At 34.7% G+C, this 22,982-nt stretch overlaps 1 protein-coding gene across 2 annotated transcripts in view; it reads right to left on the bottom strand.

Annotated features, from left to right (window-relative positions):
- LOC111050739 (tyrosine-protein kinase CSK) overlaps positions 1 to 21,656 on the bottom strand; it is an 84,049-nt gene extending 62,393 nt beyond the window's left edge. Inside the window, exons 1-2 of one of the 2 annotated variants that reach the window (XM_039435398.1) lie at positions 21,493 to 21,652; positions 28 to 97 (exon numbers count right to left, since the gene is read on the bottom strand). The gene's annotated coding sequence lies outside the window, so the exon portion shown is untranslated. Of the gene's footprint in view, positions 1 to 27; positions 98 to 21,492 lie in introns of both variants that reach the window. The other variant, XM_039435399.1, reaches the window with a different exon arrangement.
- Between the last annotated feature and the right edge of the window lie 1,326 nt (positions 21,657 to 22,982).

The following is a 22,982-nucleotide window of genomic DNA, read 5'->3' as shown; positions in this document are numbered from 1 at the left end:
TGATAGAAATCAGTTTTCTTATCATACCTTGTTGCATTTTCCATTATCTCTTTGTAACAGCAGTTAAACGTGATGCCACACCTCACCTCGTGACTATCTGCAATTGGATGAATGGAGTTTAAAGTGAAAAGCCATCTTAAGCCATTATTCATGACGAACTAATATTAATTAATGGTACTTGTTCATTATAATGGTCAATTCTATCTCAAATATATTACTGCAACATGAAAATATTTATTGTAATGATAAAATTATTAATGCTTATTGATTAAACAATTGAATAAGATAAAATAGCTGATTGTGAATATTGTAGTGATTCATTATATTTCTACATGACCTACAAATCTAGGCGCGAGTTTCAAAAGCATTCATACAACAATAGGTAAAACTACAAATTGATATGAGTGAGAGGAATGAGAGGAAGAGGAGGAAGTTGAGGAGGAGAAGGGGGAATAGGAGCTGAAGAGCGAAGCCGAAAACAGAGAAAGAAGAACACTACTATAGTGAGTTCCACGTTATAATGGCAGTGTTTGATTAGCAATGGTATTGCTAATCATTGAACATCATTGAACAATGCGGATAGCGTTGCTCTTTCTTGATTTGCTCTGTTGCCAGATCATCTTTTAACAATGTAGAACCAATAATTAATTTTATCTGGGTAAAAGAAAGGAGACGGGGCCGCGCTACCTGTACACTGGGCTATTGTTCCAAAAAGGTACATCCTCAAACTCTCGACTAGCATACTTAATTGTCCTCTGATTCCGCTTCACTACTCTCATTAGTGGCCCAGTGTGCTTTCTTGAAGGCAATTCTAGCTGGTAGCTGGTAGCACCAACTTTGCACTATACATCTGTTACCTACTTGTATTCTCTGCAATTATTGGATGTAAATCAGTGATCAAGTACTTGTAATTACTGTATTATTCCCAATGGTTCATTTGATGAAGCTCAACTTGCTCACAAGCTGTATACAGACTAAATTGAGTTACATACAATTCGATACTTATTGAACGTACGATTTTTTGGCGTCCTTACAAATCCTATTAGATTGAACACAAGTTGGCAAATATATGATGTGTATCATATGTTTGTCAAGTCCCATTCGATCTCATAGAATTTATAAGGACGGCTAACAAATGTACGTCCAAAAATCGATGTGGGCTTTACACACCATGTACGTTTCACTAAATTTGTACTTGTCATCGATAGTAATGTGTGTTCATCCAATCACTGTATGCTACCACTGGTTTACAGCTGAAAGTGCCTTCATGTAACCACACTGGTCCAGCAATATTTTGCTCGGAGTGGTAAATCTAACAATAGACCACGAAAATGTCAAAATTCAATAACAATAGGTGATCACTGAAGGGTCTTAGAACTTCTGCCTGTCCATCCATTGTTTTCGGCGGCCCCGTCTCATTTCTTTAACCCCTTTTAAACGAGAATGAACAGTTCATATTACATTAATAAACCTGTATCAGCTACCATCTATAGAAGCCATTGACAAGACAGAGGATCGGCAACGTTGTTCTCGTATCTTTCTTCACTGCCATTATAACGTGAACCTCAAATGGCGCAGATCTTTGAGACTCGAATTCCAATGCGAACAGAGGAGAACAATAAAACAAGACAACATTGAGAAAAACAAGATAATTGAAAAAAGGCTGGCTATTCTGGCGAATACTGGCTGAACTCAACGAGAATAATAAGTGAGGCTTACATGGGTCGAGTTTTTTCTTGAATCAAGTAACTAACAGAAACTTGAATCAACTTGACTTGTGTGTAAACCATTTTTCAAGTAAATTTTCTCTTGTTCAAGTGAAACTGTCTCCATTTGTTTATTCTTATAGATCACTTAGCTCAAGTGAACTTGCTTCAAGAAAACTTGAACATTCACCAATGTAAACGCGGCTTTAGCGATAAGGTGAAATAATGGTGATGCACTTATAGTCAATGAATTAATAAAGAATAAAGTGAATGGTGGATGGGTAGGAAGAGAAAGAGAAAGAGAAAAAGAAAATGGTGAAGAAGAAAGTAATGGTGAAGGATAAGAACGAAGAAGATGTGGAGGAGGAGTGAGATTAGAAGAAGATAGAAAAGGAGGAGGATAGAGAGAAGAACAAAACGAAAGACGACAAAGACGGAGGAGAAAATATATTATATAGAAAAATTTATAAAAGGTAAAACGTTTGAGAATTGAGTAGAATAAAAGGAAAAATAAAATGAAACATTAAAAGATACCAGAAAAAGTGAAAAAAATAGAAAAAGCAGTGTCTGAGCGGAGAAGAAAATAAGAATTACATTATGTTGAAAACGAAGAAAATGAATACTATCAGTGATTTATAAGAGCTAGGAAGATTTATAGATGAAGAAAGGAGAAGAACATAAGAACATTCAATTATTGATTTATAGATATTTTAATTCATAGAAAACTGATTCAATATAGTATAATACTATTTATATATTAGAATATATTCCATAGAAAAAATAGGAAGGAGAGCATTGAATTTCAAATTATTACCAGATAGGTATAAATTTGTTATCTGTAATGATTTAAACAGAATTTTTGAGTAATTCTGTCTCAAAAATATCATCAATAAATTATTAGCCGAATTATTCCCCATTGACTATATATCAAGCACCACGTATTCTTCCTCAATTTTGCAATTGTCACGTGTGATTTAAAAATTAATTCAGATTGACGCTTGAAAACGACAGGCTAGTTAATTATTGAATGGAGAAACACATATTGTACGCTTTGACAATGACAAGGCTCTGTAATTAATATTGACGGTTTTTCACGTCTGATAAACAGACCAAACAAACGCCTTTTTTAGGCTTTTGATGATCTCAATTGCTGTAGATGACACTTTTTGATTCGAGCTTGAACAAATATTAACAAGCACGAAACACTTTTTTATCGCATATGAATAAACTCCTTTCCTCCCTAGCGGTTAACATGTCCTTCACATGCTCACCACTATACAAATATGACCCATCTTCTTCTTCTTCTTCTTTTTCTTCTACTTCTCCTTCTTCTTCTTCTTTATTTCTTATTTTTCTTCTTTATTTCTTATTCTTATTCTTCTTCCTCTTCTTCTTCTTCTCTTCTTCTTCTTCTTCTTCTTCTTCTTCATTGTAGGGTTTAGGCATCTCTGCCTGTTCCGAACCTCATAATACCCATCCATCTTGTCCCTGGTCGTCCTCAGTCTCTCTAGCCTTCTGGGATGTAATTGAGTACCAATTTTGGTAACCCTTCTTCCTTCATTTTATTCCTATATTATATGAACCATATTAATTATGAATAATCCCAGCTATTTGGAATATTACTGTATTTTATTCATTGATTTTCCTCCACCAACTACCCAAACGCATAGAACTCTGGATCACAATATACGATACAGGGACCTGAAGTATCTACTTTATCTCTCCAGGGATTAAAAGTAGCTATTCAACTTTGTCGTTAGTTTTTTTTACTTTTGCTACGTGCAGTCATTGCTTCAGTACGGTGTGCTGGCGTTGGAGTCCCAGCGGCCTCTTTCTGTCACTCAGAAAACCCTAATAAAAATAATTCTAAATAAACCCTTGCGATACCCTTTAGAACAACTTTTCTCCGAATTCCATCTCCTTAACATCAGACATAAATCTACATAAAACCCCTCCTCACCTTTACCAAATCCTACAAAACAGAAATATTTGACTGAGCGAAGTGAGGTCTAAATTAAAGTCGACGGCTTTGCATTTCTCTTTATGTTTGTATGTTTATATTCATGTTCCGCATTTACAGCGAAACGCGGCAATAGATTTTCATGAAATTTGACAGGTATGTCCCTTTTTGAATTTCGCGTCGACGTATATATAAGGTTTTTGAAATTTTGCATTTTAAGGATAATACAAGAAGGAAAGGAGTCTCCTTCGAACGCCAATATTACCGTAAAAATCAGACTATAGGATTATTCACCATAAATCAGCTGTCGAGTGGATTATAAATTGCATGCGATGACGCATGTAATTAATATCTCAATGTAGTTTAGTAAAAAATCAGCTGTCGTGTGGACTATTAATTGCATGCCTCATTGCAAGTCATTTTTATGCACTATTAACTAGAATAATATTGTTTTCTCTCGACCTTTCTCTGTTTCCACTCGGGCTGACCTGTTGTTGCCAGTATGTCTTGAAGGAGATTAGCTCTTGATTATTAGCATTTTTGATACACCAACCTCAACAGCCATTTGCCATTATCATACCGACATCTCGCCGACACGACATACAGACTGGATTTACTCTGATGGACAGTATAAGAGGAGGATGTGGTTTATAGCTGCGCGAGGTCTACTGTTCACAGAACTACTAGTATATACACATATACAGTAGTCTGATCGTAGTTTCAAATATGTTGCCGCCAATCGTCATTATGTTATTCCCCTAAATTATTCTCGTTTAAGAATTAGGATTACAGTTCAAGCCCTACATTTATAAGCCCTATCAACTGACATGAGAGTCTCATTTCTGGGAAAATTGCAGGAGCTCCTTAATATTCTTGTGAAAAATGGCGGATAATTACTAAAAAAACATTTTTCACGGTTTTCTCAAAATGACTTGACCGATTTTTTTCAAATTCATACCCTGTAAGTTATTTATCAGCTCTATCAACTGACATGAGTCTTTTTCCTGGGAAACTAATGGGGGGGGGGCTAACCCCATTCTCGAGAAATGGACTTTGTATCCTCCTCGTGCATGAGGTAGGTAGGTAGAGCAGTTTATGAAAAGAACACATAGTCGAGATATTTAATCTGTAGAACAGCTGTTTTGACGAATTTTAAAAAAATCACCGAATTTCACAGCTTACACAAAGGAAAAAGTACTCTGAAACAATAATTATTAACCGAGCGAAGTAGAGGTCTGAGATTCAAGTCGACGGTTTTGGATTTCTCTTTATGTTTATATGTTGCGCATTTACGGCGAAACGCAGCAATAGATTGTCATGAAATTTGACAGGTATGCTCCCTTTTAAATTGCGCGTCGACGTATATACAAGGTTTTTGGAAATTTTGAATTTCAAGGGTAATATAAAAGGAAAATGAGCCTCCTTCATACGCCAATATTAGGGTAAAAATCAGACTATAGAATTATTCATCATAAATCAGCTGTCGAGTGGATTATGAAATGCATGCAATGCATGACTCATGCAATTCAATCAATATCTCAATGTAACTTGGTAAAAAATCAGCTGCTGTGTCTATTATTAATTGCATGCCTCATTGAATGCAATTTTTATGCACTATTAAAGCTCGGGACACATTATAACCGCACCGAGCCCGTGCCGAGGTATGGCCGAGCTACGTCCGTGACACGGTGATGGTGGTAGAAGAACACACATATCCGTGCGACAGCCGAGCGGCAGCAGTGTCTCACTTCTGTAGTGCTACTGTCGTCTGATTACCTGTACTAATTACCTGTAGACGATGAGAATCATATAGTGCTGGTATATATTTCGGTGTATAACAATACTACAATCAGTCATGTATCGGAATAAAAAATATATATCAGCAATAAAATTGTTATCTTCTGCCTTAGGTATCTAAACGTAATTAGTTCTAAATTTAAAATTCAAGACACAGTCACGGGTTCCTTCTTTAATAATTTTTGTTGTTTATTTTATTATTTATTATATTATATTATTTATTAAAAGTAAACTGAACTAGTCGGTGACGGCGCGGGCACGGATCGGGCAAGAAACACGGTGACGGTGCTGACGCGGTGCGGTAACTAAAATAACATAGTATTGTCTCTCGAACTTTCTCTGCTTTGAACTCGGGCTGACCTGTTGCCAGTAAGTCTTGAAGGAGATTAGCTTTTGATGTTTGCATTTTTGATACACCTACCCCAACAGCCATTAGCCGTTTTCACACGGATATCTCACCGACACGACATACAGACAGGAATTACTGTGGTGGACAGTATAAGAGGAGGCTGTGGTTTATAACTGCGCGAGGTCTACTGTTCACAGAACTACTAGTATATACACATATACTGTATGTTGCCGCCAATCGTCATTATGTTATTCCCCTAAATTATTCTCGTTCAAGAATTAGGCTTACAGTTCAATGAGCAAGCAAAGTTGTGTGAGTGTACCACACCATTTGTTTATAAGTCATTAATGTTTCCTTATTTATTTTTTTTCTCTTCTTGCTTGTATTTTAGTTTTTTGTTTCTGATGCAGCGCTCTTTTGACTCTCTCGACCTTATAGCACCAACCTATTGTAATAGTAATAGATTTAATTTTTTCTATGTTTGATATTTGCATTTTATTGTTGTTCAATTAAATTTATTTTTTAGGTTTGAAAAAAAGTAAAATTCATAAGTTAATACTGAATTGAATTTGATTTTATTTTATATCTCAAGGCTTTTTAGATAAGAATTATTTCCCCACACACGGATTAATAGTCTTAAGTGGGGAAATATATTTCCTTGATATGTTTTTGTTTGTAACTATTATTAAATATATATTATATGTATTTTTGTGGAAATAAGTTGAATTGAAAAAAAATGAATTAGGATGGAAAAATCCGGCAACACACCCACACCAATTACAGAATTTTTTATAGAATGCAATTGACGGCAAAAAAGGGTCTTCCTGTAAGTGCAGGTTTTGCTTGGTTAGAGAAGAAATTATAGAGCTAGATGTGTTTTATAATTAAACACAAGGATAGCAAACCTTAGTTAATAAGGTGCTGTCGACTTTATAACATGATGGTTCTCACTACAGTATTCTATAGATATTTGTAAGCTATGTGAACGTGTCCTTGATCAGTTGTTTGTTTGGAAACCAGTCACATCGGGCCAAACCCTAGGGAAATCAGAGGGAGAAAAGATTGAGTTCCACGGGGAAACTCCCTGGCAATGAGAGAGGGAATTTTCAATTTTCCCTAGCGGCAGTCCTGCAGAAACCCCGGCTAAACGTAATTCCCTCCCTCAAACCCCACTATGCAGAGTACAAGCACCACAACAGCCCCCCCCCCACCCCCTAAACTCATAGTAGTAGTGAGTAGTGGTAGTAATAGTGAGTATCGATAATTGTGGTAATGGGAGGGGTGGGGGTAAGCCAGGCGTATTCATGAATTCAACCGTTGACGAACCGGGTGGCTTTCACTTTATCAAGATGTCAGTTGTTCAAGAGTTGGCAACTTCGGTACGTCCAGTTCTCAGATCGACAAGCTCCTATTGCTTTCAGAAAGTACAGTGGATACAGTATCATTTATATTGAATTATTTAAATGTTATTGAAAATGTATTATTGATACTTTTTATTCCCATTCATAAGTATATTCATTATTTTAATTTATTTGTTTCTGTATTAGAATGTAATAAATTTATAAGTATTATAAGTATATTCTTCTTTTCATTTATTGTTTCTGTATTAAAATATTAATTTTTTTATTGAAAATGTATATTGATACTATGGTGAGGTCGACGTTATAATGGCAATGTTTGATTAGCAATGGTATTTATTTATTCATATTTTTTTTACATACAAAGGCTCACAGAGATACATTCATCGCTATCGCTATCCTTGTCTACCATGGACTTATACTATCTCATATTAGGTATGCTATTTTAGTATGGGGTAATTCATCTCAACAAAATATGGACAGAGTGTTTAAGATTCAAAAGAAGGCACTCAGATGTATAGAGAAAGTGAATAGGTTAGACTCTTGTAGGCCTTTATTTAAAAAGCTTGGTCTATTAACTGTGCCATCTTTGTATGTATATGAAGTTGTAATGCATGTGAAAAAGAGTGGTGTGATCCAGAATTCAGATGTTCATGAGTATAATACGCGAAACAGAGCAGATTATCATATAATGGGTCACAATAGTAGGTTATTTGAACAAAAACCAGATTATATTGGTAGGAAATTTTATAACAAGCTATCTCATATCTTGAAAAGTAATGATGATTTGAAGATTTTCAAAAAACAAATGAAAAAATATTTAGTTGATAAAGCTTTTTATAGTGTACAAGAATTCCTTTCAAACCTAAACTAGGTTGAACTACTTAGTGTTAGAATTATTATGTAATAACATGACTTGTCTTATACTCCATGACTGGAGTCTTTAGGACGTAATCTTTAAAAAAAAAAAAAAAAAAAAAAAAAAAATTCAACAAAGTGAATGGCGCTGTCTCTTTCTTGCTTTGCTATGTTGCCAGATCATCTTTTAACAATGTAGAATTAAATAATCAACAAAATATTTCATCTCAGTTAAAAAAAATCATAAAATTATTGAAAAATATAAATTAAAATAATATATAAATATTGCTCAATAAAATATAATTGATTATTTTAAACGAGAATGGACCGTTAATATTACATCAATAAACCTGTATCAGCTACCGTAAATACAAGGCATTGACAAGACAGAGAACGTTGTTCTCCTATCTTCCTTCACTGTCTTAGCTGTCAGCACTCAAGCTTCGGTTTTACAGGCAGCGCCTGATATATTTTTTTTACAAAGTTACTTTTTTTTATTTCACGATTTATTATTTTTCTCATATTCGTATTATGTATTATTTTTGTAATAATCGAAATAAAATTTGATTTGATCAAATTATAGAATGATACCAGCATATTACCAGTGATTATAGAATGTAATATTCTAGAATTTTATATTCCATACTCACTGCATATTACCAAAACATATTGCCAGCATAACAGCAAAAATCTAACCTTTAGGCTAGGCACACAGTTAGTCAAGACAAGACAAGACATGAACAGACACAATACTTCTCATAGTTGCTTATGAAGACATGTGTAATTGTAATGACTAATCAGTGTGAGTAGCGTCACAAGCAGCTATGTAAAGTATTGTGTCTAAACGTGTCTGATCATGTCTTGTCTTGACTTGACTAAGCGCACACCAGGCCTAGCCTTAGCTTTCATTAAATTCTCGCTAACCCATTCTCACTGATTCATAACTAGTGCGCAACGGTATAGCTTTCTGTTTATCAGCTTGCAACGAAAACTTGATGCCGTGACGAGTTTAATTTAATTTAATCAATTATTCTTTGCATGTACATATTTTACAAATATTTGGCAGTTGTTGCAACAGCAAGAAGAACAAATCAATCAATCAATTACTTGAAACAATCATTTGCTGGAATTCGTTTGCTCAACTTCTCATTTGTTCCAGTGTCTCAAAAAAGATCGAGATATGCACTTGATGAGCTTGACGAACTGAGGCCCTCCCGTTTAAACTAAAGTGACTCCCTGGGTTGGAGAACTCGCTCATGAACTGTTGTAACACGCTGAACTGTCTTTTAATTATAGGCCTACAGAGTTGGCGGAAATTATGGAAACAGCTAAATAATTTGACAGGAGTATTTATTGAGGATCCTATTGGAAATGAAAAATTACTCTGTCGCTTCAACATCTTTGACCCTCATATGAACCCAAATTTATTTTCTTTTTATGAGAAGGTGGTCAAGTGATACATGATTACAGAAATACTGAATAAACTTTGAGAATTTGAAGTGATAAAAAATACAAAAACTCACTCACTTATAATATGTTGATAGATTAGGCCTATAACGTGGAGCTCAGCTCACTATAGTGAAGGGCTGGGCTTATAATAGGGCGGGCATGACTGCGTGATTGGAGGTCTGATTGAAACTGTCATATTCACACGTCATACCACAAGGCAAATTGCCACAACGCTGGTCTCTATTGAACTCGTGGTACATGTAGGCTTGGGGCTGTGATTGCGTTCAGTCATACAACAAAGTGAAACTTGGCTTACATCTGTCTAGCCGTGTCTCTACAAGCCTATCCGTATAGGTTAGACCTACTCGTACCCGTATAAATAATATTGAAAAGTTATTTCAGAATTAATCCATTGAAATTACTTATTTTTTAATAAGATTTCTATTATTTTTAAAGGAAATTGGAATAGAATACCTACCAAATAACTCAATTTCTGTTGTTTTGAAATTCAGATTGTTGTATCACAGCTTTTTAAATTAGCCGCCATTTCAGGTTTGTATAAAAATAAAAATCTGATCTCAGTCATGAAAGAAAATTTCTGAATCAAATTATGAAAAAATATATTTTCTTGATCAATTTGACATTAAATTGATTATTTTATCAAGGAAATGATAATTATTATTAGATTAAATTTAATCGGATGAATTGAGTAACAGCTGTGTACAGTCAGTGGCAAAATGGAGAGACTTGGCAACGTTTTTCTCCTATCTTTCTTCACTACCATTATAATGACGTTATAATGACAGTGTGTGATTGATAATAGTGTTGTTATCCTTGTCTAGCATGCAACAAAACAGATAGCACTATCTCTCTCTAGCTTTGCAATGTTGTCAGTTGGCCAGAAATATTTTATTTCACTTTTGACAGTGACTGTACAGAAGTAGACAAACAATCCTCAGCCGCCATGTTTTATTTTGATTTATAACAAAATGCTAAAGTAGAGGAGTCGTATAATTGATTTTAAATGCATTTTTGGATAAATGAAATTATTTTTAGATATTACCGTATGAGAAACACAAATTATACTTGAAATGCAACTTTAAAAGTTAATAACTTTGAGACCATCCTAGACTTCACCCATGCTTCAGTTTACTGGAATAGGTTAGGCCTACACTGGTACCGGTAGGCTATAAATAATATTGAAAGGTTATTTCAGAATTATTTCCAGCGAAATTATCTTATTATTTATGGGATTTCTATTTTTAAAAGAAATTGGAATAGAATACCTAGCGAATAACTTAATTGCTGTTGTTTTGAAGTTCAGATTGGTGAATCACAGCTTTTCAAATTAGCCGCCATTTCAGGTTTGTAAATCTGATCTCAGTTATGAAAGCAAAGTTTAGAATCAAATTATGAAATAATATATTTTATTGATGAATTTAATTAGTTTTACATGATTTAATCAAAGGAATTAAATTTAATATCATATCAAATTTAATGGGATGAATTGAATAACAGCTGTGTACACTCAGTGGCAAAATGGAGTCAATTTGGCGACGCTGTTTTCGTATCTTCCTTCTCTGCCATTATAACGTGGACCTCACTATATCCTTATCTATCATTCAACGAAGTGGATAGTGCTATCTCTTTCTCGCTTTGATTTGTAGCCAGATCGTCTTTTAACAATGTAGAATAATTAATAATTAACAAACTATTTTATCTTAATTACGAAAATTCATAATGAAATTATTGAAAAATATAACTTCTTACTTAATAGAATATAATTGATTATTTCAGACGAGAATGAACCGTTAATATTATATCAATAAGCCTGTATCAGCTACCACCTATAGAGAAGGCATTGACAAGACAGAGGTTTGACAACGTTGTTCTTCTACCTTTCTTCACTGCCATTCTAAGGTGAACCTCACTATAGCATCCTCCATTTCATAATAACGTTGATGTACCAATCATTTTGACGACACTTCAGTGCCTTCTATATCTTTATTTTTTATATTTGATGATTTGGATGTAACATTCAAATATCATTCTATAGTGAAGTTCACGTTATAATGGCAGAAGAGAAAGATAGGTGAAAAACGTTGCCGGTCCTCTGTCTTGTCAATGCCTTCTCTATAGGTGGTAGCTGATACAGGTTTATTGATATAATATTAACTATTTATTCTCGTTAAAATAATCAATTATATTTTATCAAGCAAGAAATTATTTTTTTCTATAATTTCATAATGAATTTTCATAATTAAGATGAAATATTTTGGTTATTAATTATTAATTGTGCATTGTTGAAAGACGATCTGGCAACAGAGCAAATCGAGAAAGGAAGACGCTATTAGTTTAGTTGAATGTTAGACAAGGATGGCAATTCCAAAGATGGCGACGTTGTTCTCGTATCTTCCTTCACTGCCATTATAACGTGAACCTCACTATAGATAGCATCTTCTATTTCATAATTACGTTGATGTACCAATCATCTTGACGACGCTTCTTTGTCTTATTTTTTATATTATTTGATGATTTGGATGTTACACTATTATAGGAATATCATTGTGGATTCATTAGGCTTATTACATTTTTAATACGTTTTCAATTTGGATGATGAGGATAAGAAAACTCATTATTTAGCGTCCTTTCTTAATAAAAAAAACTAATTTCAAATAGATGAAATGAAAAATAATTAAAACTAATTTCACAGTGACACTGACCTCTAGGGCTCCAGGTTTGAAGGTATAGAGAAGATAAATATTTAGAAGTAATATTTAATATAGTTGACAATTCACAGTTTTTGATGTTGTGTCGTCAAATTGACCAATGCTTAGTGATCTATAGTGAGGTTCACTTTATAATAGCAGAGGAGAAAGATAGGAGAACAGCGTTGCCGATTCTCCACCTAGCCACTGCCTTATATAGAGGATAGCTGATACCAGTTTATTTCATGTAATATTATCTGTGAATTCTTGTTCAAGATAATAAATTATATTTTAATCGTCAATAATTTTCAATTATTAGAAATAATAAATTTGTATAACTGATATTGAATATTTGTTAAATTAATTATATTTCTACATAGTTAGAGAACGATCTGGCAACGTTGAAAGCTGGAAAAAGGTAGCACTATCTGCTTTGTTAAATAATAGACAAGAATAGCAACACCAATGTTAATCAATTACTGCCATTATAACGTGGACCTCACTACAGGGAGCAGGAAAGCATTTCTTCTACCCTGTTTACAAGTTACAACAGCACAAGTAACCCATATTATTAGCAAGTAAACTATGCTATCCTATCAAGCAATAATGTACCTTGCTTCACAATTTCACTCATCGTGCAAGCTATAGTGAGGTCCACGTTATAATGGCAGTGAAGAAAGATAGGAGAAAAACGTTGCCAATTCTCTCCATTTTGCCACTGAGTGTACACAGCTGTTACTCAATTCATCCCATTAAATTTTATCTAATAATAATTATAATTTCCTTGATAAAATAATCAATTTAATGTCAAATCAATCAAGAATATATTTTTTTCATAATTTGATTCAAAAATTTGCTTCCATAAGTGAGATCAGATTTTTTTATACAAACCTGAAATGGCGGCTACTGAAAAAGCTGTGATACACCAATCTGAATCTCAAAACAACAGAAATTAAGTTATTTGGTAGGTATTCTATTCCAATTTCTTTTAAAACTTAGAGAAAAATAGAAATACTATTAAAAATAAGTAATTTCAATGGAAATAATTCTGAAATAACCTTTCAATTTTATTTATACCGGTACGAGTAGGTCTAACCTATACGTGTAGGCTAACTGAAGCATGGGATGAAGTCTAGGATGGTTAGTTATCTACTTTTAAAATGTCATTTCAGGTATTTTAATTGGTGTTTCTCATACGGTAATGTCTAAAAATTATTTATCTGTTTCAAAAATACATTTTAAATTAATAATACAACTTGTGTACTAAAGTATTTTGATAGAATGAAGAAAAAAATAGCGGCTGAGAATTATTTGTCTACTTTTGTACAGTCACTCTCAAAAGTAAAAATAAGATATTCTGGAAAACAGAGAACATTGCAAAGCTAGAGAGAGATAGCGCTATCTGTTTTGTTGTATGATAGAAAAGGACAGCAACAGTATTGTCAATCCTACACTGCCATTATAACGTGGACCTCACTATATGTCAGAATGTTCATATAGTCCAGTCAATATAGACATAAAAAAGGGGATGTGCTTGCAATATAATATTGTAGTTCTGATTTTTTATATATTATTTGGATACATGAGAGAAGTCCAGAACCAATTTCTTCATGCAAAATTTCCGTGTACTATCACCAACTAAATTGTCGTCACATTGATATTTCACACAATAATATAAGTTCATGAGATTATGTTCAATGTGAACCACCCATCAGATGTACTTCATTTCAGTATTTCCTAGAGGAGAGGCGCGCATAACGACACCTTAACGATCAAAATTTGAAACACTCATCAGTTTTGACACAATGCTCGGATCTCATCGTACCACACTTCAATATATTATATTGCAAGCACCAATGTATATAGTGACTGTACTAATAGAGTTGATCATCATCCATTCATGGTAGAAATGAAACAAATAGCGAGCCAAATGAATGGAACAGACAGGTTAGGCTACCAGCCGTTGTCATCTATGGTCCGGCTATTATTGATTAATAAGGCTCCACTACACCTCACTCTACATGATTGTCATGTAGGCCTACACATCTCACACACAATGTGTGTGACACTTTGTATTTGCTCACTGGACGGTCAGTGTGGAGTTGTAATAGTAAGTGAATAACATGTGTATAGTGAGGTCCATGTTATAATGGCAAATATCGGGGGACCGAGCTTCGCTCTGGAGTACAAAAGCATACAAATTTTATAACGAAAGAGGAAATTATAATATATTTATAGCTTATAGAATGATATACCATGTTTGCTAGAATATTTGTTAATTTACCATTTACTATTCTACACTTAAGGCGCGTTTACACCAAAATTATCAACAAAATGTTAATAGCTAAATCCTTATAGATTCTATAAGATTGAATGAAACTTGACAAACACATATGATCATCATGTGTATGATAAGTTATGTTAATAACATTTTGTTAATAACTTTGGTGTAAACCCAACCTAATAGCATCTAGTTACTATTTAGCCCAACATTCACAACTATATGATGAAGTTTTTATTTGAGAATTACTTCTACTATCCAAAAAAGGAATGTTATTCATACACTATGAGGGTCGATGTCAAACGAGGCAAAAGACAGAAGAGTCCTGCGACAGTCGAGACCAGCGACGGTAGAGAGACCGGCGACATTCGAGGCCAGCGACGGTAGAGGACTCCTGAAAAAGTGGCCTCAAATGTCGCCTGCGTTAGGCGACAGTTGAGGCCACTCTAATTTTTGTACAGCCCCGACAGTCGAGACCTGCGACGGCAGAGGACTCCTGAAAAAGTGGCCTCAAATGTCGCCTGCGTTAGGCGACAGTCGAGGCCACTCTAAATTTTGTACAGCCCCGACAGCCGAGACCTGCGAAGGCAGAGGACTCCTGAAAAAGAGGACTCCTCCAATTGAGTTTCGTCAACAAAGGTGGTCAAGTCATATACATTCCAGTACTTGGATGATGGTCCCTAAACATATTTTTAAGTAATGGGAATCCATTACTACTGCATTATGCCTCCTTCATTGACAAATATAAATATTTATCTATCTTCTATCCATCTATAAGGCGAGATGGTTTCTGTCTTTCTGTCTGTTTGTATTTGAGCTCATCACGCTTGAAATACTTGACTGATTAAGCTGTAATTCTTCACAAAGATGATCGTTCTGAAAATCCTTCAAGGATAAGCACTATCTACCTTCAAAGTTCATATTATGCTTTTTTTATGAAGGAAGTTTCCATTATTTAGTTTTCAACAAATTAGAAGTTATAATCATTGTAAAATGTATTTTGTCTGGAATCGCAGTAGGATGTGTCCTCAACTGTCGCCTGCTGCAAGCGAGTCTCTAATTTTTGTACAGGCCCGACAGTCGAGACCAGCGACATTCGAGGCCAGCGACGGTAGAGGACTCCTGAAAAAGAGGCCTCAAATGTCGCCTGCGTTAGGCGACAGTTGAGGCCACTCTAATCTTTGTACAGCCCCGACAGTCGAGACCTACGACGGGAGAGGACTCCTGAAAAAGTGGCCTCAAATGTCGCCTGCGTTAGGCGACAGTTGAGGCCACTCTAATTTTCGTACACTCCCGACAGTCGAAGCCTACGACCGTAGAGGACTGTAAAACAGTCCTCTACGGTCGTAGGCCTCGAATGTCGTCGGTCTCGACTGTCGCGCCCCCCACTATGAGCACTGAAAATGTATGGTCATTGCTAATACTATGTCTCATCACTTTATAAACAAAATACTACACATGCAAAGGCCAACCAAAAGCTGTGTGCATCTTCTGAAAACAGTTTTAGTGTTGAAGAACTAAAATGAAATTCAACTATTTGATGAATTTGGAGACATCACGAAAATATGTTTTTTTTAAATATGATAACTTATTCATTTTTGATTAATTATAATTAATTTCACCGTTTTCATCGTTTATTTCGTGTTTATATTTTACAGTTTGACTATACGTCAGCTTGTGAATTTCGGGGATGAAATATTTTGATTTTCCACAGACGCACTCGCTCACTCATTTTCATATCCAAAAACGACGAAAATATCAGCTGTTTTTCCAAGAATTATCCTTTCAATGTCGTTTAGCGAGTTTTACTAGGGATGAGACCTAGTGCAATCGCATTTTTTATATCATAAACCTACTATATTCCAAATTTCGTGAGAATCGTTAGAGCAGTTTTCGAGATCCGGTCACATACAGTCCATACAGATACATATATAAACATAAAAACATCTAAACATATAAACAGAAATTGCTCGTTTAATAGTATAGGATGAAGAAAGATAGAAGAAAAGCGTTGCCGATTCTCTGCCTTCTGTAGAGGATAGCTGATATCGGTATAACTCATCCTATTATATTAAGCAAACAATTTCTGTATATATTTATGTATGTATGTCCAACGAATCTCAAAAACGGCTTTAACGATTCTCACGAAATTTGGAACAGTAGGTTTATGATATAAAAACTCGATCGCACTAGGTCTCATCCCTGGGAAAACTCGCTGAAGGACATGAAGAGGATAATAATTATTCATCCTTGGAAAAACAGATGATGATTTCGTCGTCTGTCGATAACGGAAGATGCGAGTTCCTGTGTGGGAGTGAGACAGAAATATGTTCAGCTGTTGATCTATTGCAATCAATCAGCGGATGACAAAACCAAGTTATATTCTATCCTGTGAGTGAACTTGAATGAAAGCTGATGTACTTAAATAGGGAGTAACCGACTACACCTGTAAAACGTTAAAGAGCATAAAAGCAGTAGGTCAACTATCATCAAGTTATTCAGCAGTTTATCAAGCAGGCCATTTGTTGCCTGCTTTAAAATATTTTACCAACCAAAAAATTTTGAAGAGCAGACTCATCGCCCGTAAAACAAAAGAAAAATATACAAAACATTGGTAAAGCCGGTTGTAATATATGGGGCTGAAAATTGGACGATATTGAGCAAAGATGAAAGAGCACAGACATGTTTTGAGAGAAAGATGTTCAGAAGAATTTGTGATCCAATATGTGACGAAGGTATATGGAAAGGCAGATATAATTGTGAGATAGATGAAAAATCGGGGAAGAAATATTATACGCACCATAAATGCAAGAAGAATCGAATGGCTGGGTCATGTAGTGAGAATGGCTGAAGAAAGAGGACCGGTTAGAATAATAGATGATATAGTGATTGGGATGAGAAGAGGAAGGCCAAGGAGAAGATGGATTAGTGAAGTGATGGGTGATCTACGTGTGCCCGGAGTGACAAACTGGCGGCAGAGAGCACGAGATGGAGAGACGTGGAGGGGACATGTTGCGGAGGCCAAAGTTCATCATGGACAATAGAGCCACATAAAGTAAAGTAAGTTTAAAATATTTATTTGCATAATCCAAAGAGCATTAAGCTGCGTTTACACCAAAGTTATTAACAAAATGTTAATAACTTAATCCTTATAGATTCTATTAGATTGAACATAACTTATCATAAACATGATGAACATATTATGTGTTTGTTAAGCTTCGTTAAATCTAATAGAATCTATAAGGATTAAGTTATTAGCATTTTGTTAATAACTTTGGTGTAAACGCAGCTTACAGTGCTTTAGAGTTTGATTTTTTTATTAATGGAGGTAGGAAGAGTGAATGAATGACAGTTAAAAGGGACAATGGAAAATAGAAATGAATAGTCAGACTACCGTAGAGTATATTAGAGTAGATATACTAGTAGATAGTAAATAGTATAGATAGTAGATATATTAGAGTAGTATATTAGGTAGAGTTTTATTATATGACGACACTTCCTACATTTGTGGATCACAAGATGTGAATGTTTTAGAAATTGACACTTTTTTAAACATAAATGCCATAGCCCAATACCTTCAACAACTTAAGCTTGGAATAAATGAATCGAAATCACAATACTTACAGTTTAGACATAAGAATAACTCTAGGCCAACACATATTATTAATGTCCAGGTAAATAATACAAATGTTGACAAGCCTCTTTTTGTTAAGTTCCTAGGGGTAGCTTTAGACCAGTATTTATCATGGGATTACTATATTAATCAGCTTTGTAATAGAATCTCCTCAGGTGTTTTTGCACTCAGACAGATTAGAAGGTTAAATGATTCCAAACTGACAATGGCAGTCTTCCCTTCCCTAATTATGTCACATATTCGCTATGCCATTGTTGTTTGGGGTGGGTCCTGTCTGAATTTGGAGAGAGTTTTCATGCTGCAGAAAAAAGCTATACGGTCAATAAGAGGAATTATGCCTCTCGAATCTTGCAGGAATCATTTCAAGGAGCTAGGCATTATCACCGTTCCCTCTCTTTACATTTATGAGGTGATTATGTACTTCAGGAGAAATAAGGCTTCGGCTAGAAATAGTGATTCCCACAGGTATCAAACCAGAAATAGAGGAGACTTTGCTTCCATGTACCATAGGACAGCTCTTTTTGAAAAGAAGCCAACATATATGGGTCTTAAATTTTTTAGAATGCTTCATGATGATATGAAAAACGTTGAAGATCTCAATTTATTCGGAAGGAAGTTAAAAGAGTTATTGATGGAAAGTGTATTTTATACCGCACAGGAGTATATGTGTAGGGAGGGGCCCCTTGTGTGTTGATATGTTTATATGTGTGAATGTGTATGTATGTATATGAGTATGTGTCATGTGTAATTTTTTCTTATTGAAAGTAATGTTTTCAAGCATTTCTTTTTTTGACAATTCTCATACTCTGTTAAGAGTCTCTGGGAAGATATTAAAAACAAACAAACAAACCGTTCTTATATTTGAATGGAAAATAGATAGGCTTTGACATAAAAATAAATTGTTATTACTAACTCTATAGTGAGGTCCACGTTATAATGGCAGTGGAGAAAGATAGGAGAACAACGTTGCCCATCCTCTGTCTTGTCAATGTCTTCTATAGACGGTAGCTGATGCAGGTAGTTCATTCATGTAATATTAACTGTTTATTCTCGTTTAAAATAATCAATTACCGTATATTTTATTGAGCAAGAAATTATATTTTTCAATAATTTCATAATGAATTTTCATAGGATGAATGATTGTAAATTAATGATTAATTCTACATTGCTTAAAGACGATCTGTCAACAGAGCAAAGCGAGAAAAAGATAGCGCTATCCGCTTTGTTGAATGATAGACAAGGGTAGCAATACCATTGTTAATCAAACACTGCCATTAAAAAGTTATTTGTATAGTGTCTTCAACACAGGCAATAATTTAAGGTCACCGAATCTTGTGTCTAGCAATTGCTACACCACAACCTACACTTGCAAAAGCACATCATTCTCACACAATCAATCATTAAACAAATCAAGGGTGTGCAAGAGTTTATGCCTCCTGCGATTTGGACGATTGTATTAATTTTTGTACTGACTCTCTCAACCTGGTGTTCTATAGTGTTCATTCACACACTTATAAGTTTGAGGTTATAACACCGAGGACTCATTATATGTGTGACGTCTCCATCTGGGGCATTGCTCAAGTAAAAAACCAGGACCCCCCCCACCCCAAGGAGCGTTACTAGGACGATATAGTGGACCTCACTATAGTGTTGGAGAAGTGTTTGATTGATTGAGTACTTTATTTATGTAGATTACAATATATACTGGCTTATACACGTATATACAATAGCTTACAATACAGCAAAATTATAGATGAATTTACATAATATAGACTTAGAAAATAATTATTGAACTGTATATGATATGAAAAAGCAATTTGTAATATAATAACTATGGATAATTATATTGTTATGTATCTACATAAATTGGCGGAGCTTTGGACATATCAATGTCCATTCTTTGGAAAGAATATTAAAAATATCCTCCCCACTAACTCTCTACCAAATGAGATAGATAAGATAGTTTAAAATGCGAACGGTGAAGGGCCCCCACATGAGCTCCAATTTGGTGCGTAGATGATGAGAAATGAGTAGACCTCCTAAAGCTTTAGGTGAGTTCCGAACCAATGGAAAGCAATTTTTTAAATTATAAATTATTCAGAGAAATCTCCATTTTTTCATTTGCTGGATTTTGTTTTGCATTAAGGTTAGTCAAACAACAAAGAGGTTAGACTTTTAGTCTGGGCTAAAGTCTAGGTCCATTGCCGATATACCTTTCATCAAATTTTTGTTTGGTATCAATTTAGATCACAAAAATTAAACTGCGGCCACTCATCACAAATTTCAAAATTAATAATTTGGTTTTACTAACATTACTTTGATCAACACTTTTTACACACCTCTGGACCTATAATTACGCCGGTTAGAGATTATGTTGAGTTTAATGTTTCAAAGGTTAAAAGGTAGGTTAGAAGGTTAGGTTTTTGGTTTTAAATGTCAATAATATGCTTGAAGGGATTATGGATCAGATCAGTTCATCTATACCTACTGTATCAACCTATCAATAGTTTAAAAAACAATATTGCTGACACGGTAAAGGTTAAATGCATGCAAAATTGTGCTACTTTGAACTTCGTTGATTTTTAAAACAATAGTGGCCGCTGTTTAAATTTGTTATCAAATACATACTAAATCGATCACAACAAAGAAATTGATGACAGGTTTATCGGCAATGGACCTAGATTTGCACCATTTTTAATGTCATTGCGAGAAAGTGCCATATTAAAAAAGATGCTAATTAATTAGTTGAACAAAAATAAGTTAAGTTAGAGATATATTGTAATTTTAAAATTTAAACCAAAAATTAATATGTCAATTCAATGTTAAAACCATACACGAATTAATTGAGAGATACTTGAATATTAGTTTACAAATCAGATAGAAGTAGAACAAAATTTTAGAAAACAACTGACACACTTATAGCGTATTCAGTTCGCATTCCAATGTTCCTTAGGTGGGACTACATTAAAATAGCCTATTAGACGTATTTAAAAAATGAAATATAGGTACTGTATTCAAGTAAATTTTTTATTAGTGAGCAAAGAATATTATTATCAGCATTTTACTTCGATAATATGAATTTCCCAAACCAAGATATCGTAGGCGGATGACAGGCTTTCATTCATGAGAAGAGATTTTATTTCAATGTCAACTTATTTGTTGTAGGCTATGTTTTAAACTGAAATACCGTAATCGATGAAGTAGAGTTTACTTAATATTTCAAAAAGAATTAAACTTAAAAATTATTGTGTTGACCAATACGCTTTCTAATAATAGGGAATATGGGTGACATTTAGATGATATCTTTCACGACTAGAAAGAACTGCTAGCTATAAATACAGAAGTTACACACACCAAGCAAACGTTATTTGTAAAAATTTTAGTTGACGTACCTCAATATTGACATAAATTAAATTGAAGACAATGAATAACTAATTGGCAAATAATATTTACACAAAAAACACACCAACACTGATTATCACAAGTGTAGAAAAATCACGTCACGACACAGACACGTACCTACGTAACTACGCTCAATTCTGGTAAGCAGCCATATTGAAAACTAATGACTCAAGTCAGGCTTGCTTTGTAGTAAGCAGCACGTAAAACAAAATTTCCCTTTGTAGCTCGGAATAGAAGTTCAAGATTTATCATGAATTCTATTCCAATAATAAACTATTCACAATTAATTGTGATTATGAATAATCCTATAACAGTTGAAATCATAGAATGATATGAATCTGAATTAAAAAATTAATTTTTAAAACCGGCAATTTCAAATTTCATTTGTGAATGACGCTTTCATTGTTATAACATTCTACTATAATATTCTGACCGAAATGCTTACCAAATGAATGTTATTATTCTTATTTTTTACTTTCCTTGCCCTATTACCATAGGTAAGGAAAGTATTGCTTTCCAAAAAAATTAAGGTACCCTAATTTAAAGTTTTCTATACGTTTCAATGTCCCCCGAGCCCAACCAAAAACGGGGGCGCGACAGTAGAGGACTGTTTTACAGTCCTCTACGGTCGTAGACCTCGACTTTCGGGAGTGTACGAAAATTGAAGAGTCCTCTACAGTCGCCTAACCACAGAATAGGTACAGAATGGAAACTTGTAATCAATCGCCTATCTAACCAATGCTTTTTACATGACGCCAATACTAAACATGTCACGTGACCTTGGGAAGTTCCAATCCTGGTCTTCTGATTGGCTCGTGGCAGTGAATGAGATCAATTGATCCGGATCATTAAAGTGATCCGAACCTACCATCAATACTATTACAATGCGGCGCTTCCCTACTGTATGTATACTGTGGCCTAACGCAGGAGACATTTGAGGCCTCGTTTTCAGGAGTCCACTCCCGTCGCTGGCCTCGAATGTCGCTGGTCTCGACTGTCGGGCCTGTACAAAAATTAGAGACTCGCTTGCAGCAGACGACAGTCTGTAGTTGAGGACACATCCTACTGCGATTCCAGACAAAATACATTTTGTAATGATTATAACTTCTGATTTGTTGAAAACCAAATAATGGAAACTTCCTTCATAAAAAAAGCATATGAACTTTGAAGGTAGATAGGGCTTATCCTTAAAGGATTTTCAGAACGATCATCTTTGTGAAGAATTACAGCTTAAGTGGAAGTTACAGTGGCCTCAAATGTCGCCTGCGTGCAGGCGACATTTGAGGCCACTTTTTCAGGAGTCCTCTACCGTCGCTGGCCTCGAATGTCGCCGGTCTCTACCGTCGCTGGTCTTGACTGTCGCACGACTCTTCTGTCATTTGCCTCGTTTGACGTCGACCCCCAAAAACATGATTTTTGGGTGTTGGTCTGTGTGTGTGTATGTCTGTGAACATGATAACTCCATTCCTAATCGACCGAT

This window comes from Nilaparvata lugens, chromosome 9 (assembly GCF_014356525.2).
Source record: "Nilaparvata lugens isolate BPH chromosome 9, ASM1435652v1, whole genome shotgun sequence".
NCBI lineage: Eukaryota > Metazoa > Arthropoda > Insecta > Hemiptera > Delphacidae > Nilaparvata > Nilaparvata lugens.
Note: the sequence above shows the minus strand (reverse complement) of the source record. Positions and strands in the feature narration are given on the sequence as shown.